The sequence below is a fragment of the Protopterus annectens genome, chromosome 8.part0 (assembly GCF_019279795.1).
Source record: "Protopterus annectens isolate FY-2018-M chromosome 8.part0, PAN1.0, whole genome shotgun sequence".
NCBI lineage: Eukaryota > Metazoa > Chordata > Ceratodontiformes > Protopteridae > Protopterus > Protopterus annectens.
This window is the reverse complement of record NC_056741.1, coordinates 700,175,636-700,198,427: the sequence shown is the minus strand read 5'-3', so window position 1 is coordinate 700,198,427 and position 22,792 is coordinate 700,175,636. Positions and strand designations below refer to the sequence as shown.

Genomic DNA, 22,792 nt, shown 5'->3' with positions numbered 1-22,792 from the left:
TTTGTTATTGTATGTGCTACATGTTTGTTGAACTTCATGTTGTTGTCTATGATGACTCCTAGCAGTTTGGTTTGTGAGACTGGTGTGATGGAAGTATTGTTATAAGAGATTATTTTAAATGGGGGGATGGAGTCTGTGGCTTTTGAGGGATGGAATAGCATTAGTTGTTATTTTTTAGGGTTAAGCATTAGTTGTGAGTCAGATAACCAAGTTTCTACGGCAGTAAAGGATTCTTGAGTGATTTTTTTTTTTTTGCAGAAGTTGGAGAGAGGGGGCAGAGCAAATTAGTATGGAGTTGTTGGCATACCAGAGCAGACTGGCATGGAGGGTGGCTTTGTTAAGGTTATTTGTAAGTATGGTGAAGAGGAATGGTCTGAGGATGGATCCTTGTGGGACACCTTAGGTAACAGGGAGAAGAGGAGATACAGAGTTTTGCCATTTTATGGCTTGTTGACAGTTATATAGTTTTTAAACCATAATAGTGTGGAGTTACTTAGGTTGAGTTTTGAGAATACAGTTAGGAGTTTGGCATGGGAGACTGTGTCAAATGCCTTGGAGAGATCAAGAAAGATAGTGAAGACCAGGTTACCGTTGTTCTGTTGTTGATTTACAGTGTAGGAAAAGCTAATAAAGGCTGTGGGGGTGCTAGGATTGGGTTGAAATCAGTGTTGTGTGTTAGCCAGGAGATTCTTTAGGAGATAGTTTAGAATTTGGGAAAGTATGCATTATAGTGCATATGGATTATTCCAGGTAAAATCACTTTAACTAGCAGATCTAGGAGACTATCTCTCTGATACCCTCCCTTTGGAAGGAATAAAGATGCCTTTTTTGAAGTTTCAAGTAGTTGTAGGTAGATGGATGAATGCTCTTGTTCTAATAGGACACTCGTCCATCTACCTACTTAAATGAATAAAGTTTTTAAATAGTTTCTACTTGTACTATTGGGCAAACATAAAGAATATGGAATACGTACAGTGTGAATTATACTACCAAATTTCCATCTGTGAGAAATCTAAGTTATAGCGACTAGTACAAAGAGCTGAAATTGCTTTCTATCTACTACCATCACATGAAATATAAAGCAATAGTTGCATATAACATTTGTAATGAGTTCCTACAATCTATTTTCAACATTTCCTTATCTATTAACTATGAAAACACAGACATAATAACAATAACTTCAATATACAATATTGTCTTAAGAGCATGCAGAGCAAATACTTAACAATTGTGGTTTCCAGGATTGGGAATAACCTACCTATCAATATTAGACTATCAGTACTATTTTCACTTTTAAGATCAAACTTAATACCTGAATGGGAAATGACGTATATGACATCACTTTTAATGAATCAATGCTCTCAACAGCCTTCAGACTTGAGCATTGCTACCAGAATCTATGAGAAGCTATGAGAAATAATTGCAATATTTCCATGCTGGCTAGTGCCATTAAAATATTAGACATTAGAAACATTTTAGTGTCACAGTTTTTATTCTGTGGGCTGCTCCCTTCCCTCACATTCTGGTGGCAAAAGATGTTTGCTCTTCACTGATATATAAATGCAACATTACAAGACTGCACTTTTTGTATCTGAATCAGTCTCGGGACATACTGCAGTACAGGAAGTAGGGTGTTGCAGTCACAAGTTACACACAGGCAGGTTCTGTGCTGTGGTTAGATTAGTCATAAAGATTTTTTTTTTATGATATCTGATCCAGAACTATCGGAGACTCTGAAACTGCTGTAGTATAGTATATAACATACAGTACAGATAGTCACACGTCCCATCTCTGTAATTGTGCAGCTAGTTCCAAGTGCTAGGCTTTCATGGGCCAGGATCCCAATAGCATCCATATGCCATACGATTCTTGTTGTATCACTGGATGTATTAATTCAGTCCCATAATCCTGTTTTCATGGGCAGAACTTGCCATTAGCTTCAGTCAGTACAGTTTGGATGCCTACATCTGTTTTCCCTCCTAATACATGTGTAACTGTGGAAAATTACAAAACAGACAATGTTATTTAGTTAGCAAAAAGTAAGGAAAACACAATAATAATAAACAGATTTATCCTGGGGGATTGAAAATGCAATCCAGATGGCTAAACTAATATGAAAATGAGATGAGATGAGAGCACTGTACATTTTTATATATAAATATCTGGACCTAAGATATTTGAGTATAAGCACAGAAAGAATAAAGCTCGCATTATAAAGTGATTTATATATGCAATGTATACTAAAATTATAAAGGATAAATAAAGGATGACAAAGTATTGTTGCAATTCCAGGAAGAGGGAGAATTAACTTAGAAAGAATGCGGCCAGCTCATGGCAGTTAAGTGGCTGTTTGCACTTACAAAGGGCCTAGGTATACAATATTCCCCTTGATTCACTGGATTGTCATTTAACTTTTAAGTCTGCCAACTTAAAAGACTGTTTTGTACACATTTGCCCAATCCTTTAGGGCATTCTTTGTAATTCTAAAAATATTGGCACTGCTGCAGAAGTTACATTGGTTCCTCCCTATCCCACAAATGTAACTTAAAACCAGGCAGGAAACAACTGTTCATATCTACACCACAGTACGGTGACTCATAGCAGGATGTAAATCTCACAACTCGCATGCAAGCTTTATTGTGTAAGTCACGCATTAATATGTTCTGTTGTGTGGGGATACATGAATAGTGAAGTTTTGTCTATAAATATCATTCAATTACATTTTTCACAATAATATGCCAGTCAGTCTGTCCTTTTTCTACTTCTGTACTATCATATACTGTTGAAAGACCAACAGTTATATACTGAAATAATTTGATAGCAATTTTAATCAACAGAATGCTGCCCAGAGAAATAAACCACTAGTTCATCTTTCTAAAGAACTGATACACATCTGAAGGGCACCAAATGTCCCACTTTCAAATACATAAATGAAATTAAAATGGTATAAGTGGTCAACAAAAAGGGTTATTATGTCCAAGTAATTTGTGGTTTGCTTTATTACATGCAATCCAGTTAAAGGCTTCTAAAGTAGTATTAGTGTATATGCTGAATCAGTAATTCCATTATTTAGGATATGTTAGTGTATATGCTGAATCAGTAATTCCATTATTTAGGATATGTATCATAGAAAAAGAGCAGTTATTTGGGGGGGGATGTAGCAGGAAAAGATCCTGCCATACCAATTAGAAATGTGTGACTATACCTTTGTGTATCATTGCCTTGTTAGGGTAGCATATTGTCTATATTAGGCATTGAGTTTTATGGCAAATTTTTTAATCTCTCCCAACTTATTGACTTCAAAAAGACAGAACCCAGCAATTACCCACTGTACCCATTCATTTATTCCCATTATTTTGCAAGCTACGAAGGGTTTGTTATGGCCAATTTAATCACTCAGTCCCCTCCCTCCACTGTTGAAATGTACTGATGCCGGAGATGCTCACCACTAGTGTCTGCCCTCATTTTAAGTGGCTTTTCACGTTCAGCTTGTCAGCACCATGACAAAGGCAGACTGGCAGGTAAGGCTCTTTGCCTTTATTGGAAAAGATGCACTAGACTGAACTAGCCATCAGTATAATTTCTTTCCCTTCTTCTCCATTAATCACTTCACTATCAGCCTATTGACTGAACCTGCATCACCATAAAGACATCCAGTTTAAAGTGCATGACATACACTCAGCTGTATGGTGCAGAGTGATAAGACTCTAACCACAACCCAGATGCACTATCTTCAGATAGCAGCTCAGGTGTCAGAAGCAACTGATCAGGGAGGATGGCAGTCAGCAGCCATTGCTGTTTCACTCATTTTGGACAGGTGGAAGTAGTCAGTCCTCCTGCTGGACTGAAACATCATGGATGCTAGGTGACCTAGGAGTACGTGAGGGCTTACCAGCAGCAATTAGGACAGACTGGGGGCAAGCAAACCAAGCAATGTATGCTGTAATGCAAATTGTATATATATGCAGTAACGAACATGTTTAGAAGCCAGTACTGAGTGCTGAATCCATAGTCCACCAAAGAGATCAGGTGTGTTACGGCACAGAGAAAATCACTAATGTCCTCCTGAATGAAAGACTCCCTGCAACTAAATGGGTACAAATAGAACAACTGATCAGAGGAAGGCTGAAGTCTGGCAGACAGTAGGACAAAAAAGAATATGTAAAAAAATGCATGAAGCCCCACACTTTCAGGATTAATGTGAACCCATATATATATAATGTGACAAAGATGAACTTTCAGTGCTTCACTGACAATTACAAAAGATTTTCCTCCATTACATGGACTTGACATACATGTACCATCATCATCATCTTTTGGATAATTTACACTTTATGCTGGACATATGCACACAGATATAGACACAGGCATGGACAAAACACACACACACACACACACACACACACACACACACACACACACACACACACACACACACAAAAAAACAGACAGCATGTGTGTGACAGACTGAGGAAATTATTTTAGCAATATTACAAGATTACAAGGTGACAGAATGCCATGTTTACTTGCAATTACTATGTAACCTATCTTTTTCCAAAAGTAAATTCATTTAATAAAGCTGATTTTTCAGGACTCTAGAAGACAAACAACAATAGTACCACCCTTCATCATGGCTGTCATGTGGACACAAAAAAAACAAGTTAAGATATGCATCCTGACTGAGAGTTTGGCTGTTGGAACTATGGATGGCAAAAAGCCAAGAGCATGAGTAAGCTGCACCCATAAAAAATATTTACAGTTTGAAGGAGCATAAGAGCTCCCCGGGCTTTTGTTAAAAGATATTCTGTTTCTATAAATTTCTTAATGCATTTGCTTTTGCTGATAAGGATAGAATAACTGGGCAGAGGACATATTTAACTCCAAGGCAAATTACAGAAAATGAAAACGTTATAGAATACATATAGAATTAAAGTTATAAGCACCCTTATTATAAATGCTTAGACGTAAGCAGTTGTCTTCCGGTGTGATTACACAGGAGATACAGGCATAGGAAAAATTATAGTCCTTACATATTGGATGGCATGTTTGAAGAAAAACATAGGTGATGAGATTAAGGATGGCAATCATGAGATGGAAGAATGGATAGTAGATAGTAAGGAAGGGCCTTCAAAGGAGCATAGAAGGGCAGAGGAATACAATAGGAAATCAGAAGAGACAGAGTGAGAATAAGTGCTATAAGTAATGAAGAATATAGAGTCAGTCATCAGGGAGTAGCTGGACATCAATATTATATGAAACAATGTTATCACTGTGGTTTTAGCATGGAAAACATCATGTATGTCCATTTTAACTCATTTACTCCTCAAGAGCTCTGGAGGTTTGTACTCTTCACTCCAAATAACTGCATTCTGAACTTGTTGACAAAATCAATTTATGGCATCACATTTCAAACAAATGTCCATATCACTGGAGCCATAAGGGTTACTAAAGAAATGTACCTTTACAGTTGTATTGCTTATTAGACACTAGGTCTTAAAGTGGCTTTTATAAGTCATAATAAAGATCCATGTGTAACAGTGGGAAAGGGGGGTTATGGATGGATGGAATAAAGACAGTAAATATTAATTGTGCAATATTTTGTAAACAACTTACAGTATTCCAGTAGCCACTGAAGCTAAACATATACCATCAGCATACTTTTGTCCATCTTTGAGTTTTCATACAAAGCTAAATAGCTCTCTCTGTGCTGTTTGGTTGAGATATTTAGAAAATGTGAAAATGATGACATTATAAATAGTATATGAGCAACAATTAATATATCTTAAGCACCAGTAGACAGAAGTCAAATTAATGCAATTGTGTTGCCCATAAAATAGGATCATAGGAAGTTACTAGGCTATTGGCCCTGAGCCCCTTATAAGCCTAGCCAAGAGTTTAGCCCTTGTTTAGACAAGTCAGCAACCAAAGCCTCTGTCCAGAAGGGACACAGGTGGAATCCCAGACGTGTATTTTCTGTTTCCCGTCCAGTTATCCAGGTTGCCCTTAAAAAGGGATAATGAGGTACTCTGCTTGACATAGAGAGAGAGTCTATTCCTCAAATGGGGGAGTCTCTGGGGCACAAATCTGTCCTGCCAACAAGTCCTATCGATGTTACAGACCAGGTTAAGGTCACGCGTGTGGGCTACATGAGTGGAGCTTAACTTGCGGATATGCAGCAGTCCCATCAAGGTGGGGTCTGAGATTGTTTTGTATACCAGACAGAGGTCACCTTTGAGGAGTCTGTATGAAACTGAGTAAAGGGATAGGGCTTTTAGCCTATCTGTGTAGGGCAGATGTTTGAGGCCCTGGATTCTCCTGGTGAGGAACCTCTGTGGTCTCTCCAGCTGCTGCATTTCCTTTGCGAGGTACATACTGAAGGGGGGCATTGTACTAAATAATTGGCCTTATAAGGGAAGAACACAAGGATGTTATGACCTCCTTGTTCCTGGATGAGATACCTTTACTTATGAGGTGGGCCCTGTAGAAAGCTTTCCTTACAATGGAAGCAACATGGTGGTCAAAAATGAGGTTGCTATCAACCTGGGAGCCCAAATCCCTCACGACTGATTGCATACTTAGGACATTGTTATTAATGTGATAATATGTGGAGATGTCACTCTCCCTAAAGGGGATGATGATGCATTTTTTGGCATTCAGTTTAAGGCCATGTTTCTGGCACCAGTCATTTATTTGGTTGACACCCTCTTGGAGGACGCCCACATCAATTGGGGAATTGATGACCATACCCATCTTGTAGTCATCTGCAAACTTGGTCAGTCATAGTCCACTGGTTTTGGCCTGCACCTCTGAGATGTATATCCTGAATAACAGTGGCCCTAAGACCAATCATTGGGGTATACCGCTCATTACAGGTCTACTGCTTGAGGTGGCTTCCCCTATTTTGATTAGGTTGGTTCTATCAGTGAACAAGTTTGTTACCCATCTGGTAACATATGGATTGATGCCTAGTTGAGACAGTTTACATATTATGCCCAAGTGGGGAATAATGTCATAGGCAGTTTTGGCCAGGTCAAGGTAGCCTGTGTATCATCTTCCCCTCGTCCATGGCTTTGGTTAATGTCTCAAAGAAGTTGACCAGATTTAACAGACATGTCCTCCCCTTGACAAAGCCAAACTGTGTGGGGTCAAGTGTTTGGAGGTGGCCAATGTCCCTGTTAATGAGGTCCATGATAATCTGTTCCATGTCCTTGCAGATCAGGCTAGTTAGGCTGATGGGTCTATAATTTCCCAGATCAGTGGAAGGTCCAGCTTTGTGTAAAGGGATGACAGTGGCTGTCCTCCACTTGGTTGGGACAAAGCTGGTACTCCGGCTTTGGTTGAACAGAGTGCCTAATGGTGCTACAAGTTCATGCCTGAGTTTATGTAGGATGTAGCCTGGGATGTTATCGGGTCCCATGGATACTGTATTTTTTGCCTTTGAGAGGGCAGTGATGACCTGTTCCCTAGAGATAAGGGAAGGGGGGCAGGTAGTGGGGATGTCTTGATTTACTGATGGGGGACAGAGAGGTGACATTTTTGCTGAATCAGTCAGTAGGTTGGCTATATCTACAGCATTTGTGTATGTGGTGTCCTTGACCACCAGTTCTGAACAGATCTGTGTGCTTCCTTTGATACTGCGGACATATGTGAAGAAGGCCGTATGATTATCTCTAGTAGATATGACCAATTTGAACTCAAAGTTGGCTTTAGAGGATTTCACTAGTACTCTTATTTGCTTGTTCAGGCTAAGGAGAGATTACTTCCAATTAGAAACCTGCTCCTTCTTGGTCCTGGACAGCATTTTTTTTCCTTTTGTTATATAGTTTATTTATTGCGAAATGGTGAAACCCCGAAAGCACAGAACAGACATTTTTTTCCCAGGAAAAAAAAAATCACTTGGATGTTTTTGGGATTTTGCCATTTCATCCACTGTGGTACTATCTCAAAGTTGGTATATTTAAGTAGGTGGGATGTGGTGGGTGGGGCAAAGCCCCCCACTTTATTTTGTGTTTGTTTTTTTTTTTTCTTTTCTTTTTTTTTTTATGGAGCAGCGATTTTTTTTCCCTGGGAAAAAAATTGCTGTTCCGTGTGTTCGGCCTTTTGATGTTTCGACATATTTGGGTCATGTATACAGCATTTGCTAAGTTAAGCCTTCACTGATATAATATAGACCCAGTGCTGCAGTGGTTACACATGTTGGTTAATACCAAATTCAAGATAATATCACCTCTTGTGGGGGTAACAACTAGCTGTTCCAAGGCATTTGCATTAATAAAATCGTGGAATCTCTGGCCATTTGTGTTCTGGCATGAGTAGTTTTTCCAGTCTATGGTTGGGTAGTTAAAGTCACCCAGGATCAGGGTAAAGGGTTGAATCTTGATAGATTCAAAGAGGTCCAGATAGATGGAGTGGGCATCTTGAATCTAATTTGGGGGTCTGTAGCTAGCTATGATTTGAATAGGGGTCTTGTCAATGGTTAACTGCACCTGGAGTGTCTCCTGTGCGTCATACTGTTTGACCAGCCTGGAGGTGTGTGTGTGTGTGTGTGTGTGTGTGTGTGTGTGTGTGTGTGTGTGTGTGTGTGTGTGTGACTATAATATATATTGAAACTCCACCTCCTTTGGTTTTGCTACCCACAGCTTGGGGTCTGAATGTATGATAAGGTGTGTAACCAGGTAATGTTGGGGTGCTCTCCATGCTTTGAACCAGGTTTCTGTAACTGCACAAATGTCAGCATCTTCTAGGTTTAAGAATGCTTGCAGTGAGTGCAATTTCATGTTTAGACTCCTAGCGTTTAGCAGCATGATGTTTAATTTGCGTTTTGTTGAAATTTTTATGTTGGTAGTATTGACCTCATGACTTTTCCTAAAAAAGGCACTATGGGGGAGGCAAGAGCCTTTGCTAGAAGCCTGAAGCCCAAGTGAGACAGATGCAGGCCATCTCTAACAAAGCATCATGGTCTGTCGATCATATCTTCCCAGGCTGTCAGGTACCGGATCCCCCTGGAATGACACCAGAAACTAAGCCAATTGTTAGTCAATCATTTTCTGTTTGTATTGAGGCATCATTCTGGGTGATGGTAAAATGCTGCTTAAGGCTAGGGACATACCTGCCTGGAACACATATTCGGTGAGCTCAATCATGTCTCTCATATAGTCCAGGGAGGTACATCTCAAGTCGTTTATGCCAACATGGACTATGACAGAGTTATAACAGTACCTGTTGTTGAGAGACTTGAGTGCGTATATAATATGTCGGATTTTGACACGACAAACACTAACCGTGACTTTCTCCTTATCCTGCCTGGTGAGAGGCACATCTGTGTGTCTCACAATGAAGTCTCCTATGACTAATATGTTGGGTTTATGGTTAGGCCTTAGTGGTTGCGAGACTCCGGTGTTTGGACTATGCATGGTATGTGGTGTGGAGGGTTGTGAAGTTTGCATATTTTTGCCTCTGAAGTCTCCTTTTTTGGGTTTGTTTTTGTTGAGAACCTCTGCATATTTGGGTGCGTGTTGTGTAGCTGTGGGTAGTGTTTGAGGTGTGGTGATTGTGTTGCCAACCTTCTTTGTGCTAGATATACTGGCTTGTGAGGGAGAGAACATAGAGTCTAGGTTCCTAATGTAATTGCATCTCCCACAAATTGTGTTCCTAGGTGGTAGTAGTAGATGGTTGTCCATGTATATGAGGCAGTTCCTACACTGTCTCAGGATGCCCATATCAATCAGGCTAGCAGGAGAAACCGTAGGAAATTGTCCATCCATATTTGTCAGAATCTGAGGAAGAGAGGCCAAGGAGAGCTAAGGGGCAGGCGAAAATCCCAAGTGCTTAAACCAAAACTAAGAGGCTTAGAATTACACTTACAATTTAAACAGGCTAAAAACAAGCAGTAATAAGTGCAGCAGAAAAGATGCAATTGAACACTTTAGAGTACAAGTAGCAGAAAAAGCAAGATGAAGTAATAGAGTAGAAAGAGAAAACGCAAATACTGTAAAAACATCAAATAAGCTTTGAGATTAAATCTTTTAGTTCCTTGTATGTAGCATAGTTTTGCAATTATTTATGCAAATATGAACAGGCCATAATAGATGCCTAGAAGTATCAGTAGGAGGTAACTGCAGAAGCACACTGAGGCATCAACTGGCTGTAATGGCTTAACTATTGGTTTAGTTTTCTTGTCTGCCAGTCATTTAGCCTATTCCATGATTACATCATCATTTCTTATTACTAAAACAAAAAAGTGACCATAATGGAGCCATAATCCAGGCAGAATTTTGGAGATTTTTGATGTGTGTGATAAAACCCCACCTGTAGAGAGGTTGTTGTACATATTCGTAGATCTGACAATTTGCTAGGCCTTCTAATGTGACAGTATACATTCCTCCTCATGCATAGTGAGAGTTACCATGTAGACAGAAACACAGACAGCGAGAGAGACAGAGAATGGCAAAGACAGGTACATGACCCCAACCCCTATGCTTCATGCCAAGTCTCTCTCTCTCTCTTTCTGTCTCTCTGTAGTAGGAGCTATTTCCCTCCTCCCAGGCTCCCAAGATGGACAAGCCAGCCTCAGTCATTCACTTACACTTATTGTCATCAGTTCATTTAACACTTGGATTATTAGCCATTTATGTGAATTTTAATAACCAGAAGCATAATGAGAAATGTATGATTTATATACCAACGTCCCATGCATTAGTCCCCAAAATAACTGCTCTTTTGTTGTACTGTATCAGTATAATGCAAGATGCACTGCATATCCTGTACTATAATCATTAAGGTATGACCAATGAATTTACTAATATTAGAAGTATACATAACTGCAGACACATTTACCCACCTGGATGTCTCATTTGTACTTGCTTTGTTTAAGTACATTTGAAGATTTATGTATACTGCTCTACTGCCCAGAATTTTGCAGAATGTCCCTAATTTTGCCTCATATTTTTGCCCTATCCCTCATAACTTTTTTGATTTTCTAGTAAATCACTTGTCACTTGAGGATTATAATCAGTCATTAATGCCAAACATTAAAGGTTCGTACTTCTTATTGCTCAGATAAATGCATGTTGATACAAAACCTGTTGTTTTGTTAATTCTTTTATGTGAATTAGAGGAATATTTAAAAACTCTACCTGATGTTGAGCCATTGTTCCCCATTATTTTTAGCTTTGTCTAGAATTATTGAACAAAGAAGTTGTCTCCTTGTATAGCTGATGCCAGTGTTGTACTCTTGGAAAAAAAAAATATATAAAATGGCTTATTTGTTGTATGGTTAACCACATTTCTGGCAATCACAAGCCTTTTAAGGTACATAAGATTTACATAAAGATGTTTCTGTATCATAACATTGAAGATTTAATGAAAAATGTAACAAACCATAGGAATGGTTTAATTTTGCATGATAAATAAACTGTATAAAATATCTGTGCAGAAGTGAAGTGGCTTATACTTCTCCAGTGGACTGTCTAGGGGCTGGTACCACCAAGTTTAGCTGGGGCACAATGACAGCATCAGGAACCCTTGGAAGAGGTCATGCCATATCTGCACCAGCCAGGATGGAGGCATTACAGGAGGGTTTGTCCTAAGCCTCAGCCTGAAAGTTACCACCTGTACGCTCACATTAGATCCTGGCATTACCTATAGGAAGGAGTTTCAGCAGAAGAGGCTTACAGGTCCACGTATTACCCAGGTCTCCAGGATCACAGAGAGGGAGAGAAAAAGAGACAGAGTGGGATAGAGCAATGCATAAATTTGACTAACACTACCCCACAGATAAAATGGACTGCAGTTCTCACAAAAACTGCTTCCTGTCCCAAGATATTTTGTGTCAGAACATTCTGGCTCACCTGAATAGCAGTGAGTTCTTCAATGAATAGTGCTGTTGCTCTTCTGGACTTCCCCAGGCAACTCCACCACTGATGTTCCCATATCCTGCTAGTGCCAAGATGATTCCAGGTTTTTAATGCATTGCTTGACTGTAGGTCTGACAAACAGAGTGAGTCTGATAGCCCACCACAGCACTGCCTTAGCCTTCTGGTACACAGCTATAATGGTTTTTTCAAGGGGACTCCTGCTGGTATGTCTGCTGCACATCCTGTTGTTGATCTGGAAAAAAAAACTGTCCCTCATATGGAACAGGCTTCCCATCCATGTGAGGCTGAGTTCGTCTACTACCCAGTTTAAGTGCGACCATACTGCAGTGGATAGGGAATAGGAAATTTACACCATGCCTGGTATCCATGTACCTTATGGACAGAGGTAGCTTATAAATGCCTGGCCACAAATGCCCTATTTATATACAGGACATCATTATTCTTTCAGGAAAACTTGGCTAGACTTAGAACCCCCCCCCCCCCGCTCCACCAGGTTGTTAACCTAGTAACAATCTATGAATCAATGAATCTGTGAAACACAAGCAGGTAAAGGCAATAACTACCATGTGACCGATCCTAAAAAAAAAACTGTAAAACTAACATACAACGATCCATGACATAGCTTGTAAGCCATAGTTCTACTGCTAGAAAACTAGGGGATTGTACATCATGTAGCCCAGCATCTACCTGCTACATTCATAGGAAACTTCATATGGTACACACATCAGCAATTATCTTCATTATCTAAGTAGTGTCTACATGTAACAAAATTGTTATATCGTTGACCTTGGAAATGACATTACTTATATTACATGAATGGAATATTACATGGAGAATCAACTTAACTAAACAAAGAGGAGTGTCTAGGGCTTTCTGAGCATAGCCAACTTGTATTGTGTTTGAGATATGGATGTCAAAAATTTCCTCTTGAGAGGTAGCAAAATGAAGCTTGATTGAAGAATCTTGACATCCGTGATGAGAACAAATAGCTTTCCAGTTGTGACTGGAGAGACCTGCTCATAATTCTTTGTACTACATGAAGCTTTATCTCTCTCAATATATGACAAGTTACAGAAAAGAAAATATGCAGGAGTATAAAGTGTTTCACAGCACTGACAGCTGACACAGACAGCCAACAGCTTTAAAAAATGCCAGACACCTCATCATGACACTCCTTTGTTATTGGTGAAACAGTGTGAAAAGTATGTTACAGTGTTCAAAGTTGAAAAATCATCACCAGTGCTGCTCTGTGGAGGCTGCCATGTATGCATGTATGTGGAGTTGCGCCTTAGGCAAAGAGTTTCATGGTCCCCCCATTGCCTACTTTTTCAGCTGTCCTGCATATATCGTTCAGTGATGCCCCCTGTCTTACTCCCATCCTAGGTTCTGCATGCAATGCAGATTTCCTGTTTTCCTTGTCTCAGATTTGGCCTTACTCTAGCATTTTCCAGAAGCCATGGCTTTTTTTTGATGGCCTTAATGCATTTTGATTTTTTAAAGAACATTTTCATCCAATGTGAACAAAAAGTATGACTAAGGAAAGACATTCGGTGTCACTGTTCAACTTTACGTTTCCTTGTACGCTTTCAACACACCTTAGCTGTCAAAATATCACAGTAATAATCATGAAGGCAATACATTAATTAAGCTGGCGGTCTGCTGATATGGGGTTTATAGATATTATGAGTTGTATTTTAGAGCATTTACCAAACTTTTGATCCATTGGTGACCTGAATCAAAGTCCAAGAAAGAAATTCAATCTTTTTTTTTTCAAGAAAGACATAAGTTGTTTCCCAGGCTTTATGTTCAAAGATGACAAAATAATAACTCACAATAAACTAACAATATAAGTGTTTGAGAGAATACATAAGTCCTGTCTTGGAATACTGCCTGCCTCCCTACCCCCCCCGAAAAAAAAAAAAAAAAAAAAAAAGAGACAGTCACTGTCGATGCATCCCTTTGGTCATAGACTGGGATGAAAGCAAAAGCAGAAATGGCTGCAGTCATGTATTTTAAACTGGTACTGTCATTAATATGTATACAAAGCATGCCTCTTCACCTCTATCTCCAAAAGGCAGTCACGTGTATACATGCATGATGTGTGATTGTGAGGAAAATGAAAAAAAAAAAAACAGTCGTAGTAATGTACTTCATATTCTTGCTCCTAGGCTGTATGGTGCCACTGCACAAGCTACATTGACCTTCTTTGCACACCTGAGATCTGTGGGAGAAGTAAAAGAAACAATGATCACACAGCTCCAGCACAAGCTATAATAGTCTCCAGTGCATTACTCTGAGGTTTGACTATGAGGAAAATTAAAGAAATAATGACCACACCATCTCCAAATACCCACACAAGCTACAATAACCTTCTGTACACACCTCTGAGCAGACCTGGTTTTAGAATTGGTGCAGCTGAGAACAGAGGCCACCACTAAGTCCATGTCAAAATCCATTTATATAGTAGGGGTGTGGGGCCACCAGAACCCCAGTAGATCTAAGGGTCTGAATGCTCTGTGATATATTTTCTGCCTTATTTTTGAAAGATAATTACTGGTTTAAAGCAGCAGAAAGCATCCCTGCGCTACAAGACTATAACTCATTCCACATCTTTCAGCCCCAGAAAATGGATTGAAGCTCCAAAGGCGGTGGCCTCTCCATATTCATAAATGATATGCACACCTCCAGACTAGTAGCCTAGCATAATGCATCGGAGATACTTCAGGTACAACTAACTGTGGGTAAGATGGTGATTCAGGTTGTAACCTGCTATAGGTCCACATTTCTAAGCACCCTGGAAACTATTATGGTCCAACCCAACACTCTCATACTGGGTGACTTCAACTGTCCCTCCATCAACTGGGAAAACTGCTTATGCAGCAATACACTTGCCCAACGCTTCCTGAAATTCATTAATTCAGTGTGGTGGACCAGCTCATTCTTACCCCCACTAGAGGAAGCAACATCCTTGACCTGGTTATTACTAACATGGGCAACTGTTGCTCAACACCAATAGTCAATTCCTCCCTGGTTAGATCCGACCATAAACTAATTACCATGGAAATCCACATCTCACCCACACCACCAACAAAGGTAACCACCAAGAAAAACTTCTCCAAAGCTGATTTTGGCCTCCTAAAAACAGAGGTGGCTAACTTCACGGCACCCATGCAAATGGAGAATAGGTGCATGACTACCAAATTATACACCAATGCACTGTACGAACACATACATAAATGCATGGAACTAGCCATACCCAACAAAACCAAGACACTCTCCTCCAAAAAAAGGAAGCCAATCTGGTGGTCCCCTGCCATTAACAAACTCTAAAACAGAAGAAAGAAACTATTGCAGAAAAGGGTGAAGTCCCAAGACTGGAGAAACTCTCTTATTAGCCTCAACAAAAAGTTGAGATCCCTCATCAAAACCTCTAAAGCTAGCTATGAAGGCAGAATTGCAGCAGACACTAAAAACAACCACAAAGTTTTCTACAGTTATATCAAGAATCTCCATGGCAATACCCAAATTTGCTCTGAGTTACTGCACAATGGTGCCTTCTATATTGAGCCAACAGGTATTGCCAACATAGTGGCCAACAGATTCAGTGCCAACTTTATCCCCCCCCCCCCAAAAGGACCAATCACAATACCAGATGAATGTCAGGCACCCAGCATTACTGCAGCAGAGGTTAAAGCTGCATTGTCCAAGGCCAAAAATACAGCTTCCATGGGACCCGACAATATCCCTGGCTGTGTTCCACATGAACTACAAAGTGAACTGACACACCTTTGTGCCCTGTTTAATCACAGCCTCACCTCAGGCTTTGTCCCTACAGAATGGCACACTGCTACAGTCATCCTGCTCCATAAAGGGGGAGGGACTACAGACCCTGGGAATTATTGCCCCATTAGCCTGACAAGTCTGATATATAAGGCTATGGAGTGCTTCATCATGGACCTAATTAACAAGGATATAGGGAATCTCCAAACTCTGGATCTCAATCAGTTTGGTTTTGTGAAGGGTAGATCATGCCTGCTCAACCTGGTTGACTTCTTTGAGTCAGTCACCAGAGCTGTAGATGAGGGTAAGGCAGATCATACAGCCTACCTTGATCTGGCCAAGGCCTTTGATACCATTCCCCACTCAGGAATTATTGATAGACTCACCAAACTAGGTATCAACCCCTATATCACTAGGTAGGTTGCAAATTGGCTCACCGATAAAACCCACAGTGTGAAAGCAGCAGACTCCAAGTCAGACTGCCGATCAGTCACAAGTGGAGTCCCACAGGGATTGATCCTGGGTCCTCTCCTGTTTGGCATCTACTCCTCAGAAGTCCAGGCCAACATGGGGGGACACTGGCTGACCAAGTTTGCCAATGATTGCAAGCTGGGAGCCATTAATAACTCCCCAAGCGATGAAGACATCCTACAGAAAGGCCTCGCTGAGACCAACGGCTTGTGTTGAAACCATGGCCGTAAGCTTAATGCCAAAAAATGCGTCATCATTCCCTTTGGGGAAAAACTCAGTTCCCACTAATTACCACATTGATGGTAGCCCACTGAACAGTGAAGGCGTTATAAGAGATCTGGAGACACAGGTTGACAGCAACCTCTCCTTCGACCACCACATTGCCACTGTGGTCAAAAAGTCCTTCTATGAGGCACATCTCATTACCAAGGTTTTGCATCCAGAAAGAAAGTGGTCATCATCTCTCTCTACTCTTCCCTCATTAGACCAGTCATTGAGTATAATGCCCCATTTGGCATGTACCTCACTAAACACCTGCAACAGCTGGAAAGGCCGCAAAAGTACCTCACAAAGTGGATACTAGGCCTTAAACACATGCCCTGCATGGACAGACTCAAAAAACTCCAGTTTTTCTCTGTCTCATATTGTCTATTAAGAGGTAAACTGCTTGCCTTCAGAGCCATGTCTGACCCAGCCCTGTTAGAAATGTTACACCTAAAGAAATCCCAATCCCTCCGCACCACACGCTCCAGGGACCTCAACCTCAGTACTACAATTAACAGAACATGCTGGAGGGACATGTTCATAACCCAGAGACTGCCCATGCTCTGGAATAGACTTCCCAAACATGTCAAGCAGAGCACCTCACTGGGCCTTTTCAAGAGAAATCTTGATGAGTGGATGAGAAATAGAAAGTTCATCCCGAGGATTACTCCAGTGGCTTTGCTTGATAGAGGCACCGGGAACTAATGGCGGCATGATGCCAGGGCACCTCTATGAGCTAGGTTTGTAAAGGCTCCAGGGCCATTGGCCTAGTACACATCTATGAACCTATGAACTTATCTACATTTTGTACTGCTACCTAGGAGAGTTATGTATGTGCCTGAAATTAGTGTGTGTGTGTGTTCACAAATAAAAATTAGTGATATTTTTTAAACACACACTCCATCATGCACACACTGACACTGTACCTGGCAAGCCAGGTCTTTCACAAGATATACAAACACACATAAATACACTACATGCTCAGTTTCAGAGAAACTGGCAGAATGCCAATTTGTATACAGCATGTTTTTGAATTGTTGGAGGAAACCAGAGCACATAGGTAAAGGCATACAGTGACAAGGAGGATATACAGACTCTACAAAGAAAAAGCAACAGCCAAAAACTCAGCCAGAGCAAAGCACCGTGACATGGCAGTGCTACTCACTGCACCACTCTGCCAATGAGCAGTTATTTTTACACACATCCATTTTCTACCAAACCACTGACGATATCTACTTGTCATGTGTAAGGTCTACGTTTGTGATGGCAAGTGAAAGAAATTATGACCACTTGTTACACTTAAATACACTGCAACCCCCCACTGCCCCCAACACACACAAACACACACACACACACACACACACACACACACACACACACACACACACACACACACACACACACACACACACACACACACACACACACACACACACACACACACACACACACACACACACACACACACACGTCCATTAGAGACATACCTCATGCACATGAATTTAAAAAAGTTCTGAAAGACTACCTGCTAAATGCCTGGACATATCACTGTAAAAAACTCAGTTCAAACTTTCCTCTCTAAATAACTCCCGTCTCCTCCTCTCTCAGACATCTCCTACCACTACCTTTAACTACTCTTCAGTGGGCTCTCCCACCTCTTTTCTATCACTGACTTACCCTGTTTGAACTGCTCTCAGCTTCCTCATCTAACATGAATTCTGACTCTTTTCCTATCCTGACCTTGAGATTTGTATTTTACCAACTTGTGTACTACACTATATATTACTGCAACTGTTTTCCTAAAGACTGTTATCTTTTATTTCTTTTTTGTGCATTTACCATAGCTTTTATAATTGTGTAACCATCTTGAGTAGTTCATTCTACTTTTTTAATATTGTTCTCATTAATGCTATTTTTGTAACCTTTATTGTGTACTTCTGAGGAGCTTTTCTTCCCTGGCCTCCACTGAAAAAGGGTTTTATCTCATTTGGACTATCCTGGTCAACAAATGTCAAACAAAAATAAAGAATAAATAAATAATACCTTTAATTTTAAAGAATAAATAGTGCCAGTCCTTGGGAATCTTCATTATATGAGTCACTATTACCCACCATGCAAGGCTGCTGTACAATCTTTTGTTGGCTTGGTAAACATGTAATGAAAGTATCAAGTGAGATAACTTGTTGTGGCTGGAGTCCCCCAGGACCAGGGATCTCCCAGTGACTACAGGTTTCACTGGTGCTTAAAACCAGCTAAGGCCTTATGGCAGAGGAGTGCAGAACCACCTTATCTTCTTAAAAATTTCTGTGCAAAATGACATGCCTCATGTACTACAAATGTGTTTTGTGGGCTTGAATGCACTCATTTGACCTGCAAGTTTGTGAACTTGCCACATAACACAGTAAAAACACAAATGTACATACTTAATAGTGTACTTTAATGGAAATTGCTGACCTGACATATTCAGATACATAAATATGTGCAGGCTCTGTAACCTGTGTTCAGCCTGTGAACACAATTCTTAATATCACATGCTCATGAGCATGACATTATATGGAGTTCATTATCTCCATTGCAAAAGCAAAAGTTAAGCAGCAAATTATATGCTTAGTCTGTTGTAAGTGAATTTTGATATAATGTCAGTGATATGTATTGATTATGTGAATGTTTGAGAAGCAATATTTGAAACAAATATTTTCAAGAAGATGCAAGGAAAGGCAATAATGGAAAATACTTTGCATCTAAGAAACAATACACCATAACATGAGAAAACATATATTGCAATAGAAAATTCTTAGGTATTGACTTGCACACAGACTCCGTACATATATGAGCATACTATGCTGGACCTGCATAATGCCTGACAAATTGCATTTGTAAAGCCCAGTGTACACCTGAAACAATTAATGTTACATGCAATGTCACAGGATACCAACAACCATTAGATGTTGTTTGTACACAGCAGATCTATTCCTAATCATGTAACTAATCCCGTAGTACAAACATCTGCCTATATACATGTATACACAGACAATATATTTAGAAAAATAATGTCTAGGTTTGGACACTGATCTAAAATCTTATGATTTTTTTTCAGACATTTAAGCTTAAAATATTGTTGTCATTTTTTATGCAGATAGTCCCATTAAAACAGTCCAAAGAATGCATGTCAGTTGTATTTCATGCTCTGTGGAGATATGAGGTGTATTTCACATGGCACTATACTGAAAACACAGTAGCCATGACATGCAGAGGTAACAATTCATGTACTGTGCAATGCTGTCCCTAAAACACATAGGTTATGTCACACAGACGTAGCAGTTCACATGCTATGGAGACATACAGTGCACTTTACAAATTGCTGTACATATTACATAAAAATCATCAATGTTAGAGGTACAGTTATGTTCTATTGAGATATAGGATTTACTATATAGACTGTTGTGCCTGGAACATGGTAATTATAGCCCACAGATGTAGTAATACATGTGTTTGAAGAAACATGGTGCAGATTATGCATTGCTATGCCCAAATGATAGTGGCATATAGAGGCAACAGTTCATTTGTTATGAAGATACAGGGTGCACTCTATTCATTGTTCAGAAAATAGCAGTCCTAGCCCATGGATATTCAATTCCTGCATTATAGACATATAGCATTTCACACCCTACGGTGATCTTAGAACACATAGGTGGCAAATCATGTACCACGGAGACAGCACACACATATTTATAAAAGCAGTCATAATTTAAGTTGTAGCAGATAGTAGTACATAATTGCTTGTCTAATTCCTGTATACTTACTGTGTCATCTATGTCCTCAGGTTCTAATACAGAAGAGGACTTTTAAGGAAGCATACTGTGCTGTTCTGTCCTACTTGTTTGGGTTGTTCAGCCATTTTTTGATTGGTATAAATATGGGATGGTGAAGGTTGCACAGCACAGGCACATGCAGATGCTCTGAATGACCATGATACCACTGGACTGTGGCCTTGTCAGTCAAGTATGAACTTTGAAATGTATCATTGGATGTATATCTATTGTTTATTTTCTACATTATAAACATTCAGATACTGTACCCACTCATGGTGGTGCTGGAAATTATTTTGTACATACCATTTAGAATAATAATACTTGTAAGCTATAATTTCCAAGTTACATGTTCAATCCATTTATTGTACACAGTTACATATGTGGAGACAATAATAGACTGCCAGCATCACTTTATAAAATAAAATATATTTAGGCTATTGCAATTGTATATGTAGTATGTAACAGTGAAAAGGTGTGACTTGTAAAACTGATCATTAAATGACATTGGGCAGGATTCACGAAGGCTTGCACGGAGTCTAAGAGTAGTGTAAGACTCCATGCAGCCTTCGCAATCCAGGAACAGCCCAAAGTCCGTGTAAGAGACCAGCTAAAACGTCTCTTACACGGAGTGGGCGTGGATAAGCTACTCACCTCACTTGCATCCGAATAGCATGCAAATGAGGTAGATTAGTGATCCAGGAAGCCCAAAGCAGCCTGTGTAAGAGCCGTTTTAGCTGCAGAAATGTACTCAGTTGACAACTGAGTACGTTTCTGCAAAAACCACAATGGAGCCATGTCAGCTCCAAATAAAGGGTGCATATGTGTCAGGCAGCATGCCAATGGCCAAATATGTGGCCATTGGCAAGGTACCCCGATACAAATAGGAGAAATAATTTTTTTTTTTCGGCGATCGCCGGTGTTTAAACACAGCGCAGCCCCACGCAAACGGGCTGCGCTATATAAAAACATAAAAATGAAGGTTATAAACCCACAAATGTGGGTTTTATGCAATACATGGATTTACAATGCAGGGACCAGCAGACCAAAAACAACATGGCCACCGTGTAGTGGTTGCTAAGGGGGGAAGCTGAGTCTAAGACATGTAACTAAGCATTAGTAGGCAATCTGATGCAAATGAGTGTTAGGATACTGAATTCCACTGTCACATAGCAAATGAGCACATTCTGAGTAGTGTAAGAGTTACATAAGGGGGAGGAACAGAGTAGGAGATAGGTGACATCACATGGGGGAATGGCAGAAAGAAATGCAGTTCACTGGAAGTCAGAGTTACATGACAGATGTCAGACACATATCATGGAAAGAGGAGTGCCACAATATAAGCATGGGAAAGTCAAGAAATGGAAGGTGTACACTGTTGCCTACACCAAAGTTTCTTGCTGGGCGTGCATGCGCACGTGTGCGCACCATGAAGCGCGAGTAAGACAGTGTGTGTGCGTGTAAGACAGACTAAGCATGTGGGAGCGTGTTGCTAGATGTTTAACACTGTTTGCGTGGGTGTGCGCGCGTGTAGGGCAGACTTAGCATGTAGAAGCCTGTTGGCAGACCTGTAACACTGTTTGAGCTGGTGTGCGCACGTTTTAACCTGAATAAGACGATTCTGAACCATGTAAGCATGTGTGCGCACGTGTAAGCCACTGTGAGCGTGTTTCTGCTGGTATGCACGCGGCTCCCCCCTGAGGAAACAGAAAGGAAAAAGGAAGCAACAGAATTAGTAGGAAGCTAGCAGGGAATACTGCTGGAGCTAGCAGGTGAAAACAATTAGAAACAGGCAATTAGACAGGCAGAATAGTAGCTCAGCCCAACACTTAAAACTCTGCAAACAGCAGTGCAAGATGTTTCTCTCAAGAGACACTGCAAGACAGGAGTAAGCTATTAGAAGTGAAAACTGAAAAAGCTGAACTCAGAGCAGAAATGTTAGGGGCTGCCATAGCTGTCATAATGAGACATAGGCGACTTGCTGAGGGTGGTGACAATGCAGATGGTGCCAGACAACCCACAGTGAGGAGACGGAGAAGAGTGTACAGGCCCAGGGTCACCTACCACGGGTTACATGAGCTGGAGATAGTAGAGTTATAGAGTGGACAGAGAGCTCCTGCAGCAAATAGTGGAGCTGTGCAGGCCACGCCTCACACACAGAACCAACAGAGGGGAACCCATCCCAGTGGAAACCAAGGTATGTGTTGGCCTAAGAATACTAGCAACTGGTACCTTCCAGAGACCAACTGGTGATATGATGGGGATATCACAGGCATCAGCCTCCAGGGTACTGCACCAGTTCCTGGATGCCATGTCAGCACATGTCTGTGATCATGTATATTTCCCCAATGCGCGTGTGGTATTGGCCAGCAATATTCGTCTCTTCCAGCAAATAGCGGAATACCCTGAGGTAGTGGGTGCAATAGACTGCACGCGCATACGCATCAAAGCACCAGCTGGTGAGCGCGGTAGGGCCTATATTAACCGCAAGGGCTTCCCCTCCATCAACTGCCAGGTCATGTGTGATGCCCAGGGCATAATAATGAATGTGTGTGCTGGCTGCCCTGGGAGCTACCATGATTCCCACATCTG

At 40.7% G+C, this 22,792-nt stretch overlaps 1 long non-coding RNA gene across 1 annotated transcript in view; it reads right to left on the bottom strand.

The window, feature by feature from the left end:
• Positions 1-255: 255 nt before the first annotated feature.
• LOC122808983 overlaps positions 256-22,792 on the bottom strand; it is a 284,030-nt gene continuing 261,493 nt past the window's right edge. The window contains exon 6 of the long non-coding RNA XR_006365850.1: positions 256-1,994. This is a non-coding gene — a long non-coding RNA (uncharacterized LOC122808983). The remainder of the gene's footprint in view (positions 1,995-22,792) is intronic.